This window comes from Sinohyriopsis cumingii, unplaced genomic scaffold (genome assembly GCF_028554795.1).
Source record: "Sinohyriopsis cumingii isolate HCF-2022 unplaced genomic scaffold, ASM2855479v2 utg001306l, whole genome shotgun sequence".
Classification (NCBI taxonomy): domain Eukaryota; kingdom Metazoa; phylum Mollusca; class Bivalvia; order Unionida; family Unionidae; genus Sinohyriopsis; species Sinohyriopsis cumingii.
In genome coordinates this window covers 626741-650711 of record NW_028315980.1, presented here as the reverse complement: position 1 = coordinate 650711, position 23971 = coordinate 626741, and the positions used below count along the sequence as shown (strand labels likewise).

At 38.2% G+C, this 23971-nt stretch overlaps 1 long non-coding RNA gene across 1 annotated transcript; it reads left to right on the top strand.

The window, feature by feature from the left end:
- Positions 1 to 1943: 1943 nt before the first annotated feature.
- LOC149772670 (uncharacterized) lies at positions 1944 to 22563 on the top strand. The gene is made up of 3 exons (XR_016417631.1): positions 1944 to 2515; positions 12984 to 13098; positions 22460 to 22563. It is a non-coding gene; the product is annotated as an uncharacterized LOC149772670 (long non-coding RNA).
- The last annotated feature ends 1408 nt before the right edge of the window (positions 22564 to 23971 follow it).

The window sequence follows — 23971 nt, the reverse complement described above, 5'->3', positions numbered from 1 at the left end:
GCATACACACAATATAACACCATTACATATAGCAAACACTGAGACCTAGGCGACATATAGCAAAGGTTACAAAACATTTCAAGGGAATGAACTTCGAGCAAGGTGAGGGAAACCAGACTCGGACGAACAACCCTTTAGATAACACTATGGAAACATAAATACCCCATCAAAAATTCTAAAAACTAAATTTTTTATATAAAATTTTGTTTTAATAAAACGTAGAACACATCTGAGGGGGAAATACACAAATATAAAATACTTTTTATTTTTTTTGGGAAATGGGGGCATCTGTCCGTTGCCCCCCCCCACTCCCAAAAAAGTGTGTGTGTGTGTGTGTGTGTGTGTGTGTTATTATACCCATTACATTACTTGCAAAATATATATGGTGCTGACATTTTCGGCAAGAGGGAGACCTACCGATATTCTGCATATAATTATTTTAATGTTTTTCAGAGCGAGAGTATTGGGGCCTGATCTGTTCAATATATTTCTCAACTGATACAGCAGGTATAATCAGAGGCGTAGCTGGGGGGGTGGGGGGTGGGAAGGGGAGTACATATGTCCCCGGGCGCCAAGGTACAGGGGCGCCAAAATGAGGCTTACAACGTTACATTATAATAAGTAAACAAGGGTAATATTCAAAAATATGATTAAACGGGGAGGGGGCTGGGGCGCCAATTTTATAGTTCGTCCCCGGGCGCAAAATATCATAGCTACGCCTCTGGGTATAATAGAGACCCCCCCCCCCCCCCGAGTTTGCCACAGAGCGCTCGTGTAATATACGGTTTAATACAAAATACATGATTGTGGGCAGGAATATACAAAATTTGGTCGATATACATGATCGTTGGTATCTATTCAAACGAGGGCCATGAAATACATTAGCAAATTCCTACAGTATTTTAAGGCAGGCGATTACGAATTATTTAAACCACGTTTTTCATCTGTCACAGGTTTTATAATCATTTTGAAGTGGCTGCTTTATCTCGAGGAAAACGAGCGGTAAGTGTTATACAAAACAAAATCTTAATAGCAATTTGATCACTTTTGCGTCATTTGACAGTAAGAATAGTAATAAATAGAGGATAATTTCTTTTCCTACGTTAGGCCTAATACCTGGTATGTTTTTTAGTGTGGTACACACACAAAAAACAACCCCAAAACAACACTAACAACATTTTAAAAAACCCACAAAAACGAGTGCCGTGCCGAAGCCACGGGCTAAAATGCTTTATTATCATTTTTTTTTATTTATAGCATCAATCACAAATTGAAATATATACAGTATTAGCGTTGGAAAAGAAAGTTTTCTTTTTGTTATATTTTTTTTTCTCACCCTAGCGAAACACTTTCTGCAAATGACCTTAATAAAGAAAAATAATAAATTAACCTAAACCACTTTGAATGTCGACCGTATCTTTTATTTACACGGCATCATGCGCGGAAGAAAATACCAACTGAACCGGGATTTCAGACAGCAGATGAATTGAAGTTGATTCATTGAACATCATTAGCAATTGTACAATCAAACAGATGCAACAATGAAAAGTGGAACTATGAAAAATCGAGAATGTTAGATTTGCGATGGATTTATTCCGAATCATTGTCTGCTAATAGAGAATTCATGTCAGTTGCTGTGTCGGCGATGCCCACACAGCGCGTCGTCCAAATGTGAAGTTGCGTTTTGCTGACAGACATAACACTGTGCCATAATTTATCTGATGGCATGTAAAGAAGCTGCTTAAATTATAGTATTTAAAAGTTTCTTCATTTTGTAAGAGCTCAAGAAATTAATTCTGGTTTGAAAGACAAGATGACGGTAAAACTCAGAAGACGTAGCTGTACAGTACCGTTGGTGTTGGAGACATCATAATAAAGGTAACTGCGTTAACTTCGCTTTTTGTTTGGTAATTTGTTGGATATTATCTTTTGCTGATCTTCTTTGAGCTTGGAGTAAATTTTACATTCTGAACATTTTTATTTGCACTTATCTGCTTAATATGTATTGCTGGGATATCATATAGAATATGAAGTCAGTATAATGGTACTATATTACATATTTGAATGATAAAAGACTGGTAAATGATATAATGATAAACTACAAAATAAATAATTTGCCCAATATCCCAAATATGTTAATTAAAACAAACATTGAATGTAAATTCAGATATAATGAGCAGTTGTAAGAAGTAAGAAATAACATTTTATCCATTGAACCTGTTATGTGTTATCATCATCAGTTTTAAAATAAACACATGGAGACAAGTTTGCTTAAATTCTAAAATTAACACACACACACACACACACACACACACACACACATATGGTATTTTAATCTAATACAGAAATGGTGACATTGATATATGCAGACCAATAGTTTTTTTCTTCTACAGATATAAATTAAAAAGCCTAATTCTGAGAGTTTCACCTACAACATTCATGATGGGAAAGGGCCACTAATTAAGAGCTGACATATGTGGAAGAAAAATACCATCCATGTTGAAAAGGGCTAGAGGTAATGTGAGAAAACATAATTTATCAATCTTATTTAACATTATTGTTGATATTTTATTTCAACTGGTCAAAAGGCTAAGTGGGTTTATGTAATGGTCCAGAGTGTGTTATTTATTTCACATCCCCTTCTGTCTTTCAACAGTAAGAAATTAGCTACTTTGGAGTCCATAGTTCTGATCAATTTGTTTATATAAAACTTGGTTTTGGGCTTAAATCAACATCTTGGATAAATCTAATAATGAGCAAAATCCAAGTATATACATGTGATCATGTATAAGATTAGTTGAGTTTTTTAACCAGCCTAAAAGCCATACTTCCACAATATAGGCTAAAATCATTAAGTTGTCCTTGAAGTTTGATGAGTGTTAACCATTAATAATAATAAGGTGATCTTTCATCTGAGTATGTTACCACCGCATGCAATATTTATACATGTAGTGCAGTTTTTACTAAACGTAGAATACATGCTTATATAAATGAGATCTAGATTGAAGAAGTGAAGATGCATACAAATACATGAGGTTATAACCACTACTGCTGATTCAAGTTTGATCATGCTTGGCCATTGGGCTTATAGAGTCAAGTTTCACAATGATGCTTATTATGAGTGTGATAAAGGTATGGTAGTGAAGTGACCTTGCATCTGATTGGCAGAGTTTCTTATGATTTGCACAACAGTGTTTATGATCCAATTTAGATCTGACTTGTTTAATTATTTGCTTGTATGTCTGAGGCTATAAGCAAAATCTATGCATATAATGTGGTGGTTCTACATCTCACTAGCCATTCTTGCTACTGCTCTTAAAACTATTTCTCATTAATTTCATCAGACTTGGTGAATAGATTTATCTCATCAAGATATAGCAAAAGAGCAATTTTGTAAAAAAAATATTCATTCATATTAAACTCAAATTCTGCATCTGATTGGTTGACCTTGCAAATACTATAAGGGCTCTATTTCTGACAAAAAGATTATTTTGATCTAATGTAGCAGAAATGCTTATATGATCAAAACATTGAACATATTTGATGACAAATAAGAAATAGTTTTTCATGCAAATTTGATAAACATTGATAAATCGGTTCATATCATTAAAAGCTTGGAAGAGTTTGATTACATGCGAGACCATCACATATTAATCATTCTTTATTTAGAGAATTATTTTTGTCAGGATTTAGTAAAATATGTAAAATCAATATGGACTGGTTTTGTTATGTACAGCAACACTAGTTGTTTACTGAGTACTGAGGGAATTGGAGTAAGGCAAGGGTACATTGCAGTAGGTAACCTGGTTGACTTGATAACAGGATTTTAACACAAACATTTTTATCAGGAGTCTAGCATACTAACCATTGATTCACTGCAGATCCTGCCCCCATTAGTTACCTTTTAATACATAAAGCATTTGGGTTTTTTATGTCACAAATCCCATAGGGATTAAAATTAACATCATAGGTCTCACTGGATAGTTTCGTATTTTGACATCCCTCTAATTTTTAAGGTAGAAGGCATGAACCTAATTATCACAAGCCTAGCATTTATAAATTTACACATAAGCTAAATTTATAATGTGGTTCAGATTTACTTTGAGTTAGGCATGGAAATAGGTTGGCTTGTTGGTGACTGCCTGTCACAGTTAGATGAGCATTGGAGATCATATGCGTAACTTAGTCTGCAAATGAGCTGCCGACTTTTATTTGTGTCTGCTACAGAGGTAAATATAAAAAAATCTTGATGGTAGAGGGGTGATGAAAAGTATGCTAATTTGTTATAGTACTAGTGAACTTTATTCATGCATAAGGCACATACTGATTCTTTTAGTTGCCTTGTCACAGAAAAATATTGAAAATAGCTATTTCTAGTAAAAAATGAATGTAAAATGTACCTGCATTCTTTGACCCTACCAGAACCAAACTAAAAGCTCAAATTTGTGCAGCTGCTTTTGCTCATCACAAACATAATTGGGAGTATAACTGCTAACCCTACCCTCTAGCACACATTTCATTCATTCATTGGATTAAAGTCACGTGCACCTTTCGGTATGTGCGACTGTTTAGTTTGTACACGTTTGTGTACTTTTTGAATTTAGCGATTAACTTATACAATGCCCCCAAGCAAGCAAGCCGAAGCCCAGGTGCCCCAAAAGGTCCCGCCCAGGCTCTCGTCGCTGCAACCTTCTCCATCGTTGTACTCCGTTGGTGGTCTGTTTCTGCATCCTGCATCTCCTTCCTCTCTCATTTCAGGCAGTAACCGAAGCACACCAGCAGCAGTATTATTAAATTTTCGTTGCAATCAATGCCCAGTTCCCTATATTTATTGGGCTATTCCTGTACTATCTTGCCAAACATGTGATTGTCACATACGCTTCAGATATTCCTGAGTTGTGAATTTTCCTATCTTTTGTAAGGTCTATTAAATTTTGTGTACTTTGCGTACTTGAATTTTCCGAAAATTTTTTCACATCTAGTAGGCTTTTAGTAGCCCTTTATTTTGTTTTGGAGATCTCAATTTGGTTAAGTATTTCGTACGTGTGGCTTTAAACCAATCAGTGTGTTTCAGGGCCAGTAAGTTGTTGGTCAAAAGAGGGCTTTCGTGGGTCAGAATGAAAGCCCTATGTAGTAAAATTTGTTTGTAAAAAAGAAAAAAAAAAAGAAAAGAAAAGAAAAAAAAGGTGGGTAGGGAGTGTGTATGCTATATTTGTGTGATGGCTATAGACATTTTTGTTCGTTTTTCTGCTTTTCCCACATATCCCGACAACAGACATTCACGCTCACTTTCTCATTCACACTTATAAGTAGATGTGGGGGGGGGGTGGTCTTTTTTCTTTTGTTTGATTTCGGGAAGGCAATTCTTTTCATACTGGGGGGTGGGGGTGGTTTGATTATTTGAGGCATACTCTTTTCATTGTTTCTGCCTTCATTCCCCAAGGTCTGCAAGTGTCCTGTTCTTTCTTCTTTTACTGCCTTAGGACGTTTAACTTCATTCTGTGCCTTTTCCTGCTCTTCTTTATTTCAGCTCTTTCTGCCTTATCCCGTGTCCGTTTCTGTTTTGGTCTTCTAGTCCTTTTGATACTGCCATGTTCGCCGTGAGATGTTTTCTTCGAGGGAGGTGGTTTGATTGCCATTGTTTCCCTTCGCTTTGACCACTTGGCTATTTACCTGTTATTTTTGTTTAGCTTAGCTATTTGTGATTTATTTTAATGTATATTTTTTTTATTTTTATTTTTTTATATTTTTTTTTTTTTTTTTTGAACCTACGGGGCCTAGCATGCCATTATAATTCCAAAACAGTGATTTTGTAATATTCGTCCTTATCTGGTTTTTATTGTTCGGGTTATGAGCGGCGGTGTCAGTCTGTGAACCCACTAGCCCGAGCCGGCCGTCACAATTCCCAAACAGAGATTTGTAATATTTTGATTGTTTTTTTTCTTTTTTGGTTCGACCTTTTAGGTTTATTGGTTTTAATTTCTTTACATGGTCTCTCTTTATACCCAACCCTTCATTCGGTTTAGATTTGTCCCCTTTTGCCTATTTTGTTAATGAATGTCATGATGTTATTATAGGTCATTCCTATGTTATTGTTTTTTGCCACAAGTAACTCCGGGTATGTCCACCGTTCTCCTATTTGTTCCTGTTGAGATTTTAGTTCGGCCCTTTCCTGGTTGTATTTGGGGCATATATTTATTAAGTGTGCAATTGTTTCTGGAGTTGGGCAGTAGGGGCAGTTTTCGGTTGGTCCCCTTTTTATGTGTTTCCCTGCGCATCCTGCCAATAGTGTTTTACCTGTTCTTATTCTATTTATTATTGTTATATCGTATGGATTTTTGAAGGTCGGACTTTCGACTTTTCTACTTACTTTTTTCATCATCGTGTGTATTAGACTGTTTGCATCCGATTTTTCCCATAGCTCTTGCCACATGTCATTGATCTTGTCCCATGTTATTGATTTCAGTGACGCTGTATGCTATATTTTGGGCTTTTGGTTCGTTTGTGGCGTTTTTTGCTTCTGCATCTGCTTTGTCATTGCCTGGGATTATGGATGTGAGAGGGTATCCATACGAATTCAACGTGTTTGTTGTTTTTTTCAATCTCTTTAAGTAGCGATCTTGCATGATTAATCATATTAGGTCTGCTCTTGGATTGGTCCGTTGCTAACGATTGTAGTACACTGTAAGAGTCGCTTAGAATGACTGCCTTAGTTGTGGGGTATGTTTTGACGTATGTTAATGCCATTAGTATTGCCATGAATTCTACCGTGTATATAGCGCATTGGTCTGGGAGTCTTTTTCCAACGGCGACATCTAATTTTGGGATCACTATCCCTGCTGCAGTTTTATTTGGATTTTTGGTTTTTGATCCATCTGCGAAGATTTGCGTGTATGTCTCGTATTTGTTGTCAGTGTACGTTAGTATTGATGCTCTTAGTCCTATCGGGTCATTTTGTTTTTGTCCTAGTTTACGTAAGCTAAGATCTATTTGTGGTGTGGGACAGGTCCACGGGGGGTCTGGGTAGTACCTTATTTTTTCTGGGTTGATATTTGCGATTTGAAATTTCCTTTTTAATTCTATAATTATTTTCCCACTAGGTATTTTTTTATTTTTTCCTTTTGTATTGAATGGTTTGTCGCATGCTAAGAGGGCTTGTAGCGTGAGGTGGTTGGGTTGGTGTATTGATATTCGAGTCGAGTATCGCAGCATCAATTCCTTCCGCCTTAGGTCTAGCGGGGGTTCTCCTACTATTATTAAGATATCTTGTGTGGGGGTACCATTTAGGACGCCGGTGCATACCCTTAGCGCTTTTGATTGGACTGTGTCTAGTTTCTTTAGTAACGTGGCGTTCGCCGCTCCATATACCTGGCAACCGTAGTCCAATTTTGCTCTTATAAGTGCTCTATATAGGGTAACGAGTGTTTTTTGATCAACCCCCCAATTCACCCCTCTGAGGTTTCTGTGGAGGTTGATGTCTCGTTTGCACTTCGTTACGAGTTCTTGGATATGAGCTGCCCACGTGAGTTCGTGGTCGAATACCATACCTAGGAGTGTCGCTTGTTTTTCGAATTTGATGGGTACCCCCTTTAGGGTTAAGTTTGGAGTGGGTGGGGGGTGGCCACCTCCCGGATTGAAAACTATGCCTACTGTTTTTAGAGGTGACAATTTAAATCCCCATTTATCTGTCCAATTTCCTATATCGTTTAGTCCTTTTTGTAAGTGCTTGGTCGTTTCTCTGCTGGCCGGGTTGCCAGTTTTCCATACGGCGCTGTCATCGGCGAATTGGGATAAGTCAAGGTGGTTGGGTTTTACCGCTGTTTCCAGGTCGTTTATCATTATATTAAATAAAGTTGGGCTGATTACGCTTCATTGTGGCATGCCATTTTCCAGTTTGTATCGTTCGGAGTAGTCTTGTCCTAGTCTGACTTGTATCTTTCTATCGGTTAGGAAGTTAGCAATAAATTTGTACATATTGCCAGTTATTCCGTATGGTTTAAGTTTACTTATCAGTCCCTTAGTCCACATTAGATCATATGCTTTTTCCATGTCTAAGAAGATGGCTGTAACATATCTGGATTTTTAAAATTTTTCTCTAGATGCTAATTTGACAGCGGTTTCTAGTCTCATGAGTTGGTCTATTGTGCTTCGGTAGTTGCGAAACCCGCTCTGTGTATTAGCTAGTAGTCCTTTGCTTTCTAAATGGTATTTCAGCCTGTTGTTTACCATAGTTTCCATTATTTTACATATATTGTCTGTTAGTGATATGGGCCTGTATGATTTTATATCGCTTGAGGGTTTTCCAGGCTTAAGAATCGGGACCACTACTGCCTTTTTCCATCTTATAGGTATGGTACCGGTTTCCCATATTTTATTAATGAGGTTAAGTGCAATTGTGACAAGTTTTTTGGGTAGGTTCTTGTACATTTCATACCCCAAAGTATCCTCCCCGGGGGATGTGGTCTTTTTGCCGGCGAGGGCCTTTCTCCATTCGGCTTCTGTAAACGGAAGGTTTAGTGGGCCGTCATTATTTCCTGCTTCCTTTATGTTGTCAGAGTTGCTTTCCTCAAATTGCCTTTTATGATTTTTAAACTTATCCTCTAAGTTGGTATTGCTACACATGTTGGCGAAATAGTTTGCGAATAATTCTGCCTTATGTTTGTTGTTTTGTCCAGGTATGTTGGGGGTTATTGATTTAGTTTTGCCTCTCATTTTTTTAATTCTTTGCCACACCTCCTTCGATTTTGTGTTAATATCTAGTTTTGAGCAGAATTCTCTCCATGAGTTTTGTTTAGCTATCATAATAGTTTGTTTGGCAGTTTTTTCCTTTTCCTTGTAGTAGTTAAAGTCCCTATTATTTTTAGTTCTTTTGAATTTGTTTAGAGCTCTTTTTTTCTCTTTAATTGCTATTTTACATTCATTATTCCACCAGGGCACCGTGGGTTTGGGTGCTACTCCTTTAGTTTTAGGAATTGTTTCTTGGGCCATTGTGTTAATGGTTTCTATTAATTTGTCATTAAAGGTGTCAATGTCCCGGTGATATATGGTTTCTGGGTCGATTGAGTCACCTATCTGTTTGAACCTAATCCAGTTGGCCTGTTCGTATTTCCATCTTGGTGTGAAGGACGCTTTATTTTGAGGTATTCTAATTTGTATTTCTATATTTATAAGGTAATGGTCACTTCCCATAGGGTCGCTTTCATCAACTTGCCAATCAGAAATGCCTGCTAATCTTGGTGTGCATAGAGATAGGTCTATTGCTGATGTGTGGCCTGTTCTGTCATCTATCCGGGTGTGCATTCCGTTGTTTAGAAAAACTAAGTTGCATTTTTGTGCCCATTTTTCTACAATTTTTCCTTTAATGTCCGTCTTTTGACTCCCCCATAGTTCATTGTGCGCATTGAAGTCCCCGCATATTACCACCCATTCTCCACAGTCTTTAATCATTTTGATTGTTTCGTCTGCACTTAAATTGCGCTGCTCATTTGTTTCATAGAGGTTAACGATTAGTACCTGCTTAGTTTGAGCGGTTATTTTGACTATCTGTATTTCGAAGTCATTGGGCGGTCTACTATCTGTTAATTTATGCATTTCTGATGTAATTCCATCTCTAACAAAGGTTGCTAACCCCCCTCCTCTTGCTGTGGGGGATCGATGCTTTAGGTATTTGGTGTTGTAGCCTATGATGTTTGGGATACGTGAGGTATCATTTAGATGGGTGTCCTGTATGCATATAACATCTGGTTTTCTTTCCTGTTCAAGTATTTTGTTATTTAGTTGGTCAGCGTGGGCCCTAAGGCCGCGTGCATTCCATTGCCATATTTTGATTTCTGCTCTGGAATCCATCTCTAGTGCAAAAAGTCTTAATAGTTTGTTTAATTTACTGTTGTTTTCGTTTTATGCGTGTTTCCTACCAGTGAGGGTGCTACCTATTTATTTTGTTTTTGGTATCCTGATTTTTGTTTTGGCCTGCTTATAGTTTACCCCATGGGAGATCATATATTCGACTATTAGGGCTTCTCTAAGAGCCCTGGGGCATTCTGCATGGTTTGGTTTGTGGTTACCACTACAGTTAGCGCAGTGCTGATTGGTGGCGCTACATGTTTTCCGGTCTGGGTGGTGAAGACCACATTGATTGCACCGGAATAGGTTTCCGCAACTCTTAGAGTAATGCCCCCAATTTTTGCAGTTGCCACAGAACCGTGGTTTGTTTTTGAAAGCAAAAATTTTTTTAGCCTCGAGTTTTTCGGCTATTTTGATAGTTTCTGGGGTGGCGCCCTTAAAAAAGAGTACCACTGCAGTGCTATCCTTTCCCCTTCTTGTTTTTAGGCGGATTGCTTTCTCTACTTCCTGTCCTTTACTCCTTATGTAGTCTACTATTTCATTGGTTTTATTTTGAGTTGATACGTATATGACTCCTTTGTTGTGTGTTTTTGGGGGGTTTGGGTCTATGTGTTGTTTTGTTCTGTTGTGTCTAGTGACCTGAACATTTATTTGGCCTATTCTTTCAATTTCCATATATTTGGCAATCTGTTGTTCAGTGGTGCATTTGATTATCAGCAAGTCGTCTCTAGTGCTTTTAAGCGTGAATTCTCCTTGGTGATGTTTGTTCAATTGCCATGCTATGGTTTTAAAGGCTAACTTCGTTATTTTGGAATTTACTCCCTTGACGAAGAGAGTCAGTTCAGCGGGGTGTTTCTTGTTTTGGATATTTTGCAGACTGGTCTTTTTTCCCCTGGTGTTTGTCTCTTTAGCTGACTTTGTTTCGTTGTCCATAACCGGCTTGCTGGGTCTTGTATTCTGACAGTTAGTGTGTTCCTTATTCTTTCTAACTGGTATTTGGGATTTGGTTTTCCTATTATTCTTACCTTTTGTTGAGTCGTGTGTGACTGCTTTATTTGTGGTAGGGTGAGGGCGTTCTGTTTCATCTAGTAGGTTCTCAGTTTGAGTCCCCTGGCTGCTAGTGTTTTTAACCAGCGTGGTCTGGGTTGTTTTTGTGCTTGTTGAGTATTGTTCCTCAGTTTGGGTACTCATGTCGGATGTAGTTTTGCGGTTACTCGGTAGATTGTCCACATTCTCGTTTATGCTTGGTGACAGGTAGAGTCTACTCATCGAGTCAGTTGGGGTCGAGTTGAAAATTGGCGTTAAGAACTGTATCTGTCGTTTTTCTCTTAGTGGGGATGAGACTGCTTCGGAGTAAGTTTGCCTTAGTTTATCTGCCTTTAGGTTGACCAGGCAGCTGAGATAACTATTTGATGATGTGACATTAATTTTGTTGTTATCCATCTTGAGTTTCTTTATTTGATGTAAGGTATATATGACGGGATATTTCTTTAGTTTTAATCCTGGGTTTGTTTTGATTTCTTGCAATTTATTTGAGTTTAATTCTAGCTTAAAGCTATCTGTCTTAACTATACTTTATTCTACTTAGTACTATGAAAAAGCAACAGCTGTAAGGGGATATGCAAATAGCTTTTATTCTGATTTGTGTAATTAATTATTATATTACTATTATCCAATTTAAACTTATTGAAAATTATTTTCTAGCCAAATGGTCAAAGTAAAAGGTTTTACTTACCCCGATCCAATTTTCTTTTTAAGATCTTTAGAGTTTTTAAATACAGCCTTCTAATTATACAAGTTTCATTACATTGGTCAATAATTAGTCACATGTGATGACACTTGTAACTAATCAAACCACAGCAACTGAGAGCAGACTAAGCACTGATATTTATATGGTACAGTGGCAATATACAGTCTGTCTGCCGCAACACATGAAACAAACTGGACAAATCTGAAAGCCTTGAATTTGACTTTATTTATCTGTATGGTAGAACAGAACCTGAGTTGAAAAGCTTTTAAAGAAAGACCTTGATATCAAACCTAATAATAACTGCAGGAGTTATATTATGGATAATTAACCATTCTCTCAGTTTCAAACTGGGCATTCCATCCCATGGGGTTCTAAATGTAAACCAAGTGTAACTGATATCCTAATGAACTGTAAAGACCATAGCAGCACAACAGCAGGGGACCAGGTATGTCCAGATCCAGAAATCACAGACCAGTTTCAAACTGATGATGAACCACATAAAAATTACACATCTGCTAGAACTTATGTTATGAAGATAACTTAAATTGCATTATTATTAATCCTCCTCCTCACATTCATCATAATTGAGATGCATCATATATGTTTTATTGTAAAATAGTTTATGCAACATAATTCAGTGAAGACCTTTGCTGCCAATTTACCAGTGAACCATTTGTTTCAATGAACATATTTTATGTTGTAACAAGGAGCATCATTTAAACATTATGATACACTTATCATACCTGTATATGAAATCTTAATACTAACACTTATACTTGCAATACTACTACTAATAAAAACACCTGCATTGATAATTTGATTATGTTCAATTGGACTTGTATCTAAATGATCACCAGCTGTATGAAAAGACATATTTTAATATATAGATATTGGATGGAATACTAGTTACCACAATTGAATAGTCATATGATAAATGATATATTATTTTAAACAATTTATATTTGCAGTGAAACATACTTTTACATTATTTTCACTTAAATTTCATTTATAGAGCAGTATACTCTGCATTCATTAAATTACTGAAATGGTTATAATACAACAACAAATACTGCAACTTCCAGAATCACAAAAATCAAAAGATATAAACAAAAACTTCCCTACATGTATCAACAGTTGTCACTTAATAGACAGAACTCTGAAGATTTAGAATAGGATGTTAACAAATTAGGTATTCAAGTTAAAAAGAAAAAAATACCAAGTAAGCTTACTACCAAAAAATCAAACAATAACAGTGAATTTTAGTACATTCCCAGGAAACAGAATATATGATTTTTCTTAACTTGATCTGATACATCTTAAATCTATAGAAAATGATTCATATTGTATGACTAAAATATTATGTAAACAAAAATTCCATCACTTTTTTCAGATGCAACATGCATACCCCAACCCATCCTTCTTGATCATAAAGTATACCAGCATTCCACTATAAGATGGGGAGCTGTAGTGGCTCAGTGGTTAGCTTTCTGGACCTGTGAAATAAGGTAGGTTCAAATTCTACCATCAGACCAACCTGGGTTAGCTACCATGGTGTGTCCTTGGGCAAGGCACTATACTTAAAGTGCCTTGGCACTAAATAACTTACTTGTGTTGGTTTACCATAAAAGGCCAAACCAAACACAAAAAAACAACAACTTTAAAACATGAGTTTTGTCAATACTACGTAATTGAAAATCATACTGAAGAAATGATTTTGTTAATACAGATTAATGGATCTAAAAAATCTCTTTCTTCTGCAGGAGTTTAAAATGTTAAATTAAAAAGGTCATGGTACACATTGCTTTGTTCGTACACATCAGGCTCCGTAACCCATATCCAACTAAAAATTTTAGTAGAGTCTGAATAAAACATATTTTAATCTGGATGATAATATTCTTTCTCCATTCATATATTACACCACCAAGATTGATCCAAATAAGATTACATTTTACTATAACACTGAGGATGAGTATGCCTCTTAACAACTTACAAATGTGGAGAGAATGGAGTTAAACTGAACTTTGATTTCTTTTCAACCATAGCACAAGATGATCATTTATTATGAAAAAACCTGAATAAAGTTGGAGTTCATAACCATGACAGTCTTGATACAATATAAATTCAATATATTATTGTTGTCTTGAGGTATAGTTCTGTATATTACAATCTCACACAAGATCAGGGTATATTTTAGTACCATACAGTTAATTCGGGATTGTATTAATACCTATTCTGGTGAATGAACATTAAATAAGATTTACTATTTTGGAACCAGTTGCAATAAAGTTTACTAAACAAGAGAAAATATGACTTTATTATAATATCTAAAATGTAAAATCTGCAAACAGAATACTTGCTTGACTTTACACTTCAGCTATATCATAATATTTATTTGAAATGAATTTATACAAATGGCATTAAATTGGGTTTCAGGCTGGTAATGACAATGGTAGTAGTGAATAGGGACGGTCTAGGGACTAGGGAACTTCCATGTTAAAAAGGGTATATCCACTCTGGGGACTATGTAATTTAACATGGGAGGAAAAAAAAAATATCCATTCTAGGGACAAGGGGAATTTAACATGGGAGAAAGAAAAAAAACTATTCACTCTAGGGACAAGGGAAATTGAACATGGGGAATAAATCGTGGGACTGTCTTGGGACTAGGGGAAATGGAACAGGGTCGGGACCCTATTTTAATAAGGTCCCGACCTGATGGGTCTATGAAAATGGAACAGGCGAAAATTGAAACAGGGAGGGGTCTCTATTTTTTTATTATTTTTTTAAACAAAAAAATAAAAAAAGGGGTAGGCAATTGAAAGTCAAGATCTTTTCGAGAGATAGGAATGGCCCTGAAAAGGGCCTTTGGTTTTATGTTAATATACCCTTAACATAAAGGGCATCTGTGACATCTTCTTCTTGACCTTAGGCTGTGCCTGACTGCAGGACCATAGATTAAGACTCTTTTGAGGCATCCTTGATGCTCCACATAAGATTCTTCGCATCCACAGGCTGGTGTCTGTCCTGTGGATAACTGTCCAGTTGGATCGGACATACATTGATATGTCCGTCCGGAACATCATCGAAGACACAAGCGTTGAAGATTGTACATCGGTCCACATGTTGGGGTGCTGAGTAACAGGTGAAGGAATGCAGTGAACTGTACTTATTTATAGGGGGAGGAAGGATTGAAACGGATTGAGTTTGTTGACCAATCCAAACACGCGTTACAAAATTCAGTCAGCCCACGTCCAATCCGAAGAGAGCAGTCTGTGACGTCACATTGTCTATATAGATTCGCTAGCGCCTGTGCGTAGTCAATCTAAGCGACAGTTTTTCAACATGACGGAAACTCAGAAAACGATCAGTTTGGGTGCACTGATGGTGGAGACTACCCAAGGGAACCCAGACTTACTTTCAGAAGAGGTGAATTGGGATTTTGTGGATTTTTTTACCTTGCAAGAATTTGTTCCTGAACCTTCGTCACCTTCTCCTTCATTACCGCACATGGAAAATTTTAGACAGAGACAGAAAGAAGAATTGGAGAAATTTATACAACAGCAAAAGGAAGCGGAACAAGCTTTTCTCCTACAGCAACAGCAGCAAGAAGAAGAGGTAAGAAAAAAACAAGAAGAAGAAGACGCAGCAGCAAAGAAACAAGGGTGTCAAAATCAAACGGTCACGGTACTGTTAGACATTTTAGTTAAGAAGTCTGAAACAGATGTATCAGACTTCTTTATTACAGCCGAAGAGAATACGACCTTCCCAAGCTAAACACTCCAACCCTGTGACTACGCCTACTGCACCATCCTTAGTGATTTCAACGAAATCATCATCAACAGTACGCAGTCCAGAAGTAGGCCTTGGCCATGGCAAAGGCTTAAGACAGTTAAAGTTGATTGTTTAAACTCACCCCTTACACCAAAAAAGGCCCTTTTCAGGGCCATCCACGTCTCTCGAAAAGAGATAGGCTTTCAATTGCCAATAACTAATAAAAACCATTTTACCCAATAGTACCTGTCTGTGTATGAGTGTGTGTGAGTGTAGGTTCTTATTTTACAATCAAAACCCAAAGACACTTACCTTTTATAATTAATTTATTCTTTTATAAATATTTACAATTCACAATTCACAACAGAGCACTTTAAAAAGTTCATAGACTTATTCTGTCTCATTGTTCACTCTCTGTTTTTTTAATTTCTTCACCGTCATAGTCTTTTCCTCCTCTTCCTCCTCACTTTCTTCCCTTCTTTTCTTCTCCTGTTTCTTTTTCTTCACCTGTCTGTTTTCTTCCTCTTCTTCTTCCTCTTCCTCTGAAGAATCCCTCTCTTCTTCTGACTCCTCTTGTTTCTTTTTTGGGCACCAATGTCCTTTTTCTTGACAATAATAACAGGTATCTTGACTTTTGTCTCTTCTCACCCCTTTTTTTTCTTTTTTGACGGTCTGGACACTCTGAAGACCAATGCCCTTTCTTCTGACAGATATAGCAAGTATCTTGACTTTTATCTTGAAAGGAAGGAGAGTAGTCCCTCGGCTGGTTTGAAGAGAATTTTCTAATGACCCCTCGCAAAGCTCTGATGAAACGTTCGATCTTGGTAGTCTCTTCCATTGTTGTGCTCAGTTTGAGAGTGAAATGAATAGTGAAAGGACAAGACACATACCCTTTATATACACTGGTCTGCTATGACTATAAATTAATCCATGGTGTTTAAACTTTAGTCATTTGACTTTTTGCTATCGAGATGAAATGATCCAATTCATTTGAGAAGAAAGAAGAAGAAAGTAAGAGGCAGAAACGTGATCTATCGCCTCGTACTAGGGCTGAAGTCTTGGCACAAATTCATGCCAGTGATTTTGAAGAGGACATGAGTGAACCAGAATCCAAACCCTCTAAACAAAGTTTACCACCCTTAGTCAACCCTGAAAAGTACTATGACATTCGAGAGACGGAAAAGCGTCCCTCTAGAAAATTTAGAACTACGGCTTACAAATACACAGTGAAGTTTAAAGATTTCAAGTCTGAAGTACTGTTAGAGAAAGCAAAAGGGTTCATCACCGACATGTGGGATTCTTTGCTCACCACACTCAAGCGACAATGTCAACCCAAAGAAGATGATCGCTTGAGACTTTCCATACAACATGACGGCTTGAAATCCCCTGTTTGGATCGAGTTTAGCAGCCCTGCAGAATTGACCACTTCCAAAGTCATGGACAAGATTCAACACGTGCAACAATCTAATGACCAGTTTGACATCACCGATGGAAAAGCCACACTGGACATGACCCACGTCTCTCCTCCTCAAGGGACCGGACAATGCAGAAAGACCTTATTGGTCAACAACCTTCGCATTACCAAAACAAGTCTTGTCCAAATTAACAATTTTCAAGACCACATGTGTTTAGCCCGAGCCATCGTGGTGGGATGAACCTATGCCGACAAGAACGACACGGTAGAATGGAAAAGAGCCTGGGAGAACATTCGAAAATCGAACCGAGCCAAACAACGAAATGAAGCAGAACTTCTGTTACAACAAGCATGCCTGTCCAAAGACACATCCTGTGGCATTCCTGAGATGCAAAAATTGCAAGATGCCCTACCTCCACGATACACCTTGAAAGTGTACCCTCAAGAAGTGCGCGGGTCTCTGTTGTTTCGAGGGAAAGACTTTAAGGATGGAAAATACATTCACCTCTATCATCACGATGACCATTTCGATACCATTACCACTATCACTGGATTCCTGGGATACAAATATTACTGTGAGAAATGTGACTTATGATGGTTATAATAATCGAGAGCAACACAAACATTGTGGATCGAAATGCTCAGGATGTTTGGCCTCTCAACCCTGTCTGAGCGAAGGGCAAGAACCAGTGCATTGTCCTGCTTGTCTGCGCACATTTGTCAGCCCTGCCTGTTACCAACAACATCTGAAGATGCAAGGTTCACAGAAGAAATGTGCTTGTCAACTCCTGAGATTGTGCCCAATGTGTGGACAAGGTCTATGTATCAACAGTACCAAGGCACACGTATGTTCAGGAAAGAAAAAATGTCACATTTGTCACTGCATTGTGGACTTGGAACACCAATGCTACATACAAAAATACCAATCCCAACCAGAGAAAGAGGATGGTCACAAGAAGAAGAAAGGCAATTTCATCTTTTTCGATTTTGAATGCATGCAAGAGACCAGTATTCACATTCCTAATTTCTGCGTGGCTCATCGAGCGTGCGAGAAGTGATTCAAGAACCTATCTTGAGTTATTGCCCTCACTGCAGTAAGATTCCTGGAGGGCGTGAAAAAATCTTTCAAGGACCGAACACACTAGCCGATTTCACACAATGGGTCTTAGACCCCATCGACAAGACGTGGAGCCAAGAGGACATCGAACATTATTATGGAGATTGTCATCACCATGCCACGGTGATGGCTCACAATTTCTCCGGATACGATGGACAGTTTCTTTTGAGATGTTATACGGAACGTGGCATCGAGCGTCCTAAAATCACTTTGAACGGAGCCAAAATCATTTTCATGCAAGTGGGACAAGTGCAGTTTAAAGATTCGATGAGCTACTTAGCCATGCCTTTGAGTCGAATGCCTAAAATGTTTGGAATGACAGAAATGGCTAAAGGGTACTTTCCACACTTTTTCAATACAAGCCAATCAACATGCCGTTCTACCCCATTTGCCTCAGGCTCACTATTACGACCCTGACAACATGCGTACCGAACGAGAAACTTTCTACGCTTGGTACCAGGCTCACGCCTCCGACCCTTTCGACTTTCAGGAAGAAATGCTAAAGTATCGTCGTTCCGACATGGACATTTTACGGCGATGCTGTGGAAAATTTTGAGAACTGTTCATGGAACACGGAGGGATTGATCATTTAAAAGAGGCTTGCACCATTGCCAAAGCGTGTTCCTTAGTCTACCGACAACGATTCATGCTTGAAAACACTGTGGCTGTCATCAGTCCTCAAACGACCAACTATGTCAAACATCAATACTCGGTCAAAGCCCCATGCTGGTTGCATTACTTGTGCGACAAGGAAGACAAATAGATTCAGCATGCCCGCAACGGACAGGGCGAAAGATCATCGGAATGCATTCGGTCAATGGCTGGGACTTAGAAAACCCCAAGATCATGTACGAGTTTAACGGTTGCTTATTTCACGGATGTCCCGTCTGTTACCCTGACCGCGGCACTAAAAATCAGTTCTTACAACGAACCATGGAAGACTTGTACCAGGCCATTTGTCAGCCACGCCTAAAGTTAGAACAGGAAGGATACCAAGTGGTGGAAATGTGGGAACACAAATACAATCACCATTTGAACACCGATCCCGAGTTTAAACGCCTCATGGAAAGTTACCAGTTCATGGACCCCCTGAACCCAAGTAATAGTTTGTACGGAGGAAGGACCAATGCCACCTGTTTGCTGTACCAAGCTGACGAAGAGAAAGGAGAAGAAATCAAATACTTGGACGTGTGTTCACTGTATCCCTACGTGTGCAAATGTTGTTGCTTTCCTGCAGGGCACCCACAATTGTTCACCGAACACATCGACCTAAAAAACATTCGACAATACGAAGGCTTGATCAAGTGCAAAGTTTTGCCTCCCACGAACCTATACCATCCCGTCTTACCTCGCCATTGCCAAGGCAAACTTATGTTTCCTTTGTGCCGTACTTGTGCTGAAACGTGCAACCAAGATCAACCTTGTCATCACACCCAGGAAGAACGGGCCTTGACGGGGACATGGGTCAGCGTAGAATTGTTCAAAGCTCTTAACATGGGATACCAACTGTTAGAAGTGTACGAAATTTGCCACTTTCCCAAGACACAATAATTCCACAAGGGTGACCCCACGCAGAAAGGCATTTTCGCAGACTACGTGGATGCCTTTTTGAAACTGAGCAAGAAGCCAGTGGCTATCTGTCCTGGTGTCACACTCCCGAAGACCAAAAGACATTCAGAGAGAAATTCTGGGCACAAGAAGGCATTACTTTAGATCACATTGAGAAAAACGAAGGCAGGCGATCGTTTGCCAAAGTGATGTTAAATTGCTTGTGGGGTAAAATGGCACAATGACCGTGTTTACCCAAGACGGAGTATTTGACCGAACCTTCCCGCTACTTTCAGATGATTCACGACAAAGCCAAATTCATGAAACACGTGGACGTCGTTCGTGAGGATTTGATCTTGGTGAATTACGAAGAAGATCTGAACTTTGTAGAAGATGACCCCTTTGGAAATGTCATCATTGCAGCTTACATGACAGCTCATGCTCGCTTAAAATTGTACGAAGCTTTAGAACTGTTAGGGGAACGTGTCTTGTACTTTGACATGGACAGTTGCATTTATATCGATCACCCGAGTCAACAGCACCCTGACATCGAAGGAGACCGTTTAGGAGCCTGGACAGACAAGCACCCCGATGACAAGATTCTAAGTTTCGTTAGTGGTGGTCCCAAAAATTACGGCTACGAATACTGGGACAAACAAGAAGTGCACACGAAGTGTAAAGTGAAAGGACTTACTCTTAATTATCGTACCAGTCGAGTGGTCAACTTTGGCATATTGAAAGAAGCCTTGCAGTCTAGAGAAAGTGACCACCTATCAACCCAACAAGATTGTACGTTTACCCACACACCACATCGTCAGTCGACCCTTGGAAAAAGTCTATCAAATCGTGTAGCAGAAGCGAGTGCGGCTTCCCACCCACTTTACTTTGCCGTATGGACATGTCGGTATAAAACATTGGTTGTAAGAGGATAGCCACCCACCAGAAGGATGACTTCGCCGCAGCAAGAATCGAGTGAGAAATCCAGTGAGAACTCCAAGTTCAAACCCTACCATTTTCCAGTCTTCTTACCTGACTATTGTGATTGTGCCCGTCGATTGGACACGTTTCAAAAATGGCCTACGGATAGGGAAGGATTACCTTCTTCGTATGTTTTAGCTAGAACAGGATTTGTCTACTTCGGACCTGAGTCAGGATTGGGATACGAAGTACAGTGTTTCGCTTGCGGACTGAAGTTACGAATGGATCTATGTATCTACAAAGATTCAGCTATTCTGGAACATACTCGATGGTCTCCGCGCTGCCCTTACCTTTCAATGGCCTTTCCACCCATTAAACTACGGTACAATTATGACGGTACCTTAGAGACGGTACCTTCCAAAACTAGACGTAAACACATTGCATCCTATTTCATTGTTGTTTCTTTTCCACATAATAGCTTATTTTTTATAAAATGTTAAACTTTACTAATCTTTTTTCAAGATCACTTTAGTTTGCAAAAATATATCTTGTCATTTATTGGCATTCTACATTGAATTTTGTAAACTAGCTATAAACCTGACCTAATTACTCAACTTAACTGCTGACAGAAACAGTCTACAGTAAATGTATTTCATTTCTATAGCTCGATGGATAAACATTACATCTTTTAAAGCTGTGCACAGAATAGGCCGACATATCACGAGTCAGGAAAACATGGGGGTGGTATCCCCTGTGTCCAAAATTAATATCATTTTGAATAGAATATTCTAGTGACAATTGCCTCTTTTCAAATGGTAAGCATTGCTTTTTTTTATTTTCATCAATCTGTCAAATTCGGTATGCATTTTGCTTTAATATTTGAGATGGAAACCTTAGGTGCATAGAAATGTCAGACAGCATTGTACATCATGGATGGTGTCCAACATACTTTTATGATCATAAAACAAAATCCTATTTTTTAGTTATGGCCACTGATTTAAAAAATATTCATCCAAGCTAAATATAATAATAATAATAATGAGGACTTTGTATAGCGCCTAATCTTTAGAAGCTCTAAGCGCTTTGCAACATTAGACAACATAAAAACATACACAATGATATGATTACAAAAACAAACACCGTGAAATTAGAAAACATAAAAAACATGCTGAGAATATTTAAGGTAGTTAACATTATTAAGTCATTAAGTTTGTTTTTGTAGTCAGAATAAGTAGTTTTGAGAGCACTCTTGAATGGGATCACTGCGTCTTTGTGTCTAAGTTCAGTGGGCAATTCATTCCATGTTGCTGGGCCCTGGTATGCAAAAGAATGCTGTCCATGTGACTTTGTTTTCATAGTGAGAATAATGAGTATATGATTGTCGGAAGAGGAGTGTAAGTATCTTGCTTGTGTGTACACATAGGTGAGGTCGGATAGGTATGTTGGACTAGAGTCTGTCAGTGAAACGTAGCACAGAGAACTAATGTTGTGTTTGATTCTGGATCGAATGGATAGCCAGTGTTGGGTACAGAGCAGCGGGGAGGTGTGCTCTGATTGTGGTACTCTAAGTATGATCCAAGCAGCTATGTTTTGAACTTTTTGAAGTCTCTGCAGTAGATATTAAGATGAACCAGACAGAATTGAGTTACCATAGTCCAGTCTTGAAAGCAGTAATGAACACACAAGTGTTTTAGTGGCATCAACTAAAAGATATCTGAGAATGGAGCTGATGCGTCTCAGCTCAAGATACGCAGCCTTGCATATGTTCATGACATGTTGGTGCAATGTGAGAGTACTGTCCAGAGTAACACCTAGGTTTTGTACTGATTGTGTGAATTTAATGTTGGTGTTGCTGATATTTATTGTGTGAGGTAAAGGATGTGAATGAGAAAGTCTTTGATAAGTAAGTATGGCTTGATTTAAATTGTGTTTTTCATGTGACTTGCCAGAGATTTTTAAATGAATTGATAAAGTAACTTGAGACACATTTCAAAGTACATGTTTTAAAAATATTCCATTGATTATTGCTGGCATTTAGAAAAATGCAATGCATCCTTTGTTGTGAAACTTATTTTAAAACATTGTATTACTCATGCAGAAGCCTGCTTGAAAACTAATGGCAAAGCAAAGGCAAATGGAATGGAAGAGACCATATCAGAGACCCTCAAATATGCACCCAACCAACGCAGAATGATAAAAAACAAGGTAATCCAAATGACTCTTATTTCATCAATATTGGATTCAGTTTCGTCTTTTAAAGCATAGTATTTGCAAAGCGGATGCATTTCTAAACTGATAACAAAATCAGCTTATCCTATTGCCCAGGACTATCAGAGCTAGAGTCCAGCTAACTACAATATGCATATATCTTGTCTGATCGGACAAGTGCCTCCATTTGGAATTTTTATTCACATGAAATATTTGGATGAAATAAATTCATCTTTGTGCAAATTGATTGCACCATCCACTTGCCAGAAATGACAAGTAAGTGCAAAGTTATCTTGTATCATGGCTTAACGATAGTAAGGGAAGCACAAGTGCAGTGAAGAAAATTTCATACATTTTTATAATGCTGATTAACATGACTTCTGCATATGTAACTAGTGCTGAGATGATATGACTTTATTTAAGCATTACAATTTTGTTTTAATTTGCAGGTGCCTGAGCAGAAGAAGTAATAGATAAACTTTACAGTGGAGTTGGAGACTGATTCTGATTCATAATCTTAATTAAATCTAGAAAATAAACATTAAAGTCATATTAAAATATCTGTTGTATTGTTTCCTTCTTTCATTTTTCTCTTAAAAACAAATGTCTGAACCTTTAGTCTGTAAATTCAGTGGATTCCTTATCAGCCCATCTACTTTTACTTTACACCATGCTACTTTAAAAAAAAAATGAATTATCCCCATTGGGGTAGGTCCCCCCAACCCCCCACCCTACTTTGTCAACTTACCTGCCACATTTAAATCTAATGGAAGGCCCTGCTGTAAAGCCTGTTAGTAAAACTACCCAACAAGAGGATTTCATACATTTGCAACTCCTAGATGGATGGTAATGTTTTCATTTTTGTAATGTAGATTTGGACATTCTTGCCACCAGTATGGAATATGTGTTTCAGAAACACAAGCAGCTTTCATCAGATTTGCATATAGGTTTTATATGTTGTGAGTATGTTGTAGGAAGTTTTTTTAAATAACATCATATGAGATGATGCCAGTGGAAATGGCAGAAAAGTGTCTGTATTGTTCACCAACTACACCTTGTTCTTACAAAATGTGGCTGTTACACATTCCCATGATGATGTCACTGACAGCCATCAGTGAGGAATGCCCCAACAAGCATAATACAAATTGCTTCCATTGTAATTGTTACAATTCCATTCTGACCACTCCGGTGTCCTAGTGGTTAGAGCGTCCGCCTCAGAAGCGGGAGGTCATGGGTTCAAACCCCAGCCAAGTCATACCAAAGACTTACAAAAATGGTATTAACAGCTACCTCGCTAGACGCTCAGCATTAAGAGGTTAGTGTTAGGACTGATCGGCCTGGTGTCAGGATAATGTGACTGGGTGCAACATCATACTACATGTTTGCAGCATGATGCCCCAGT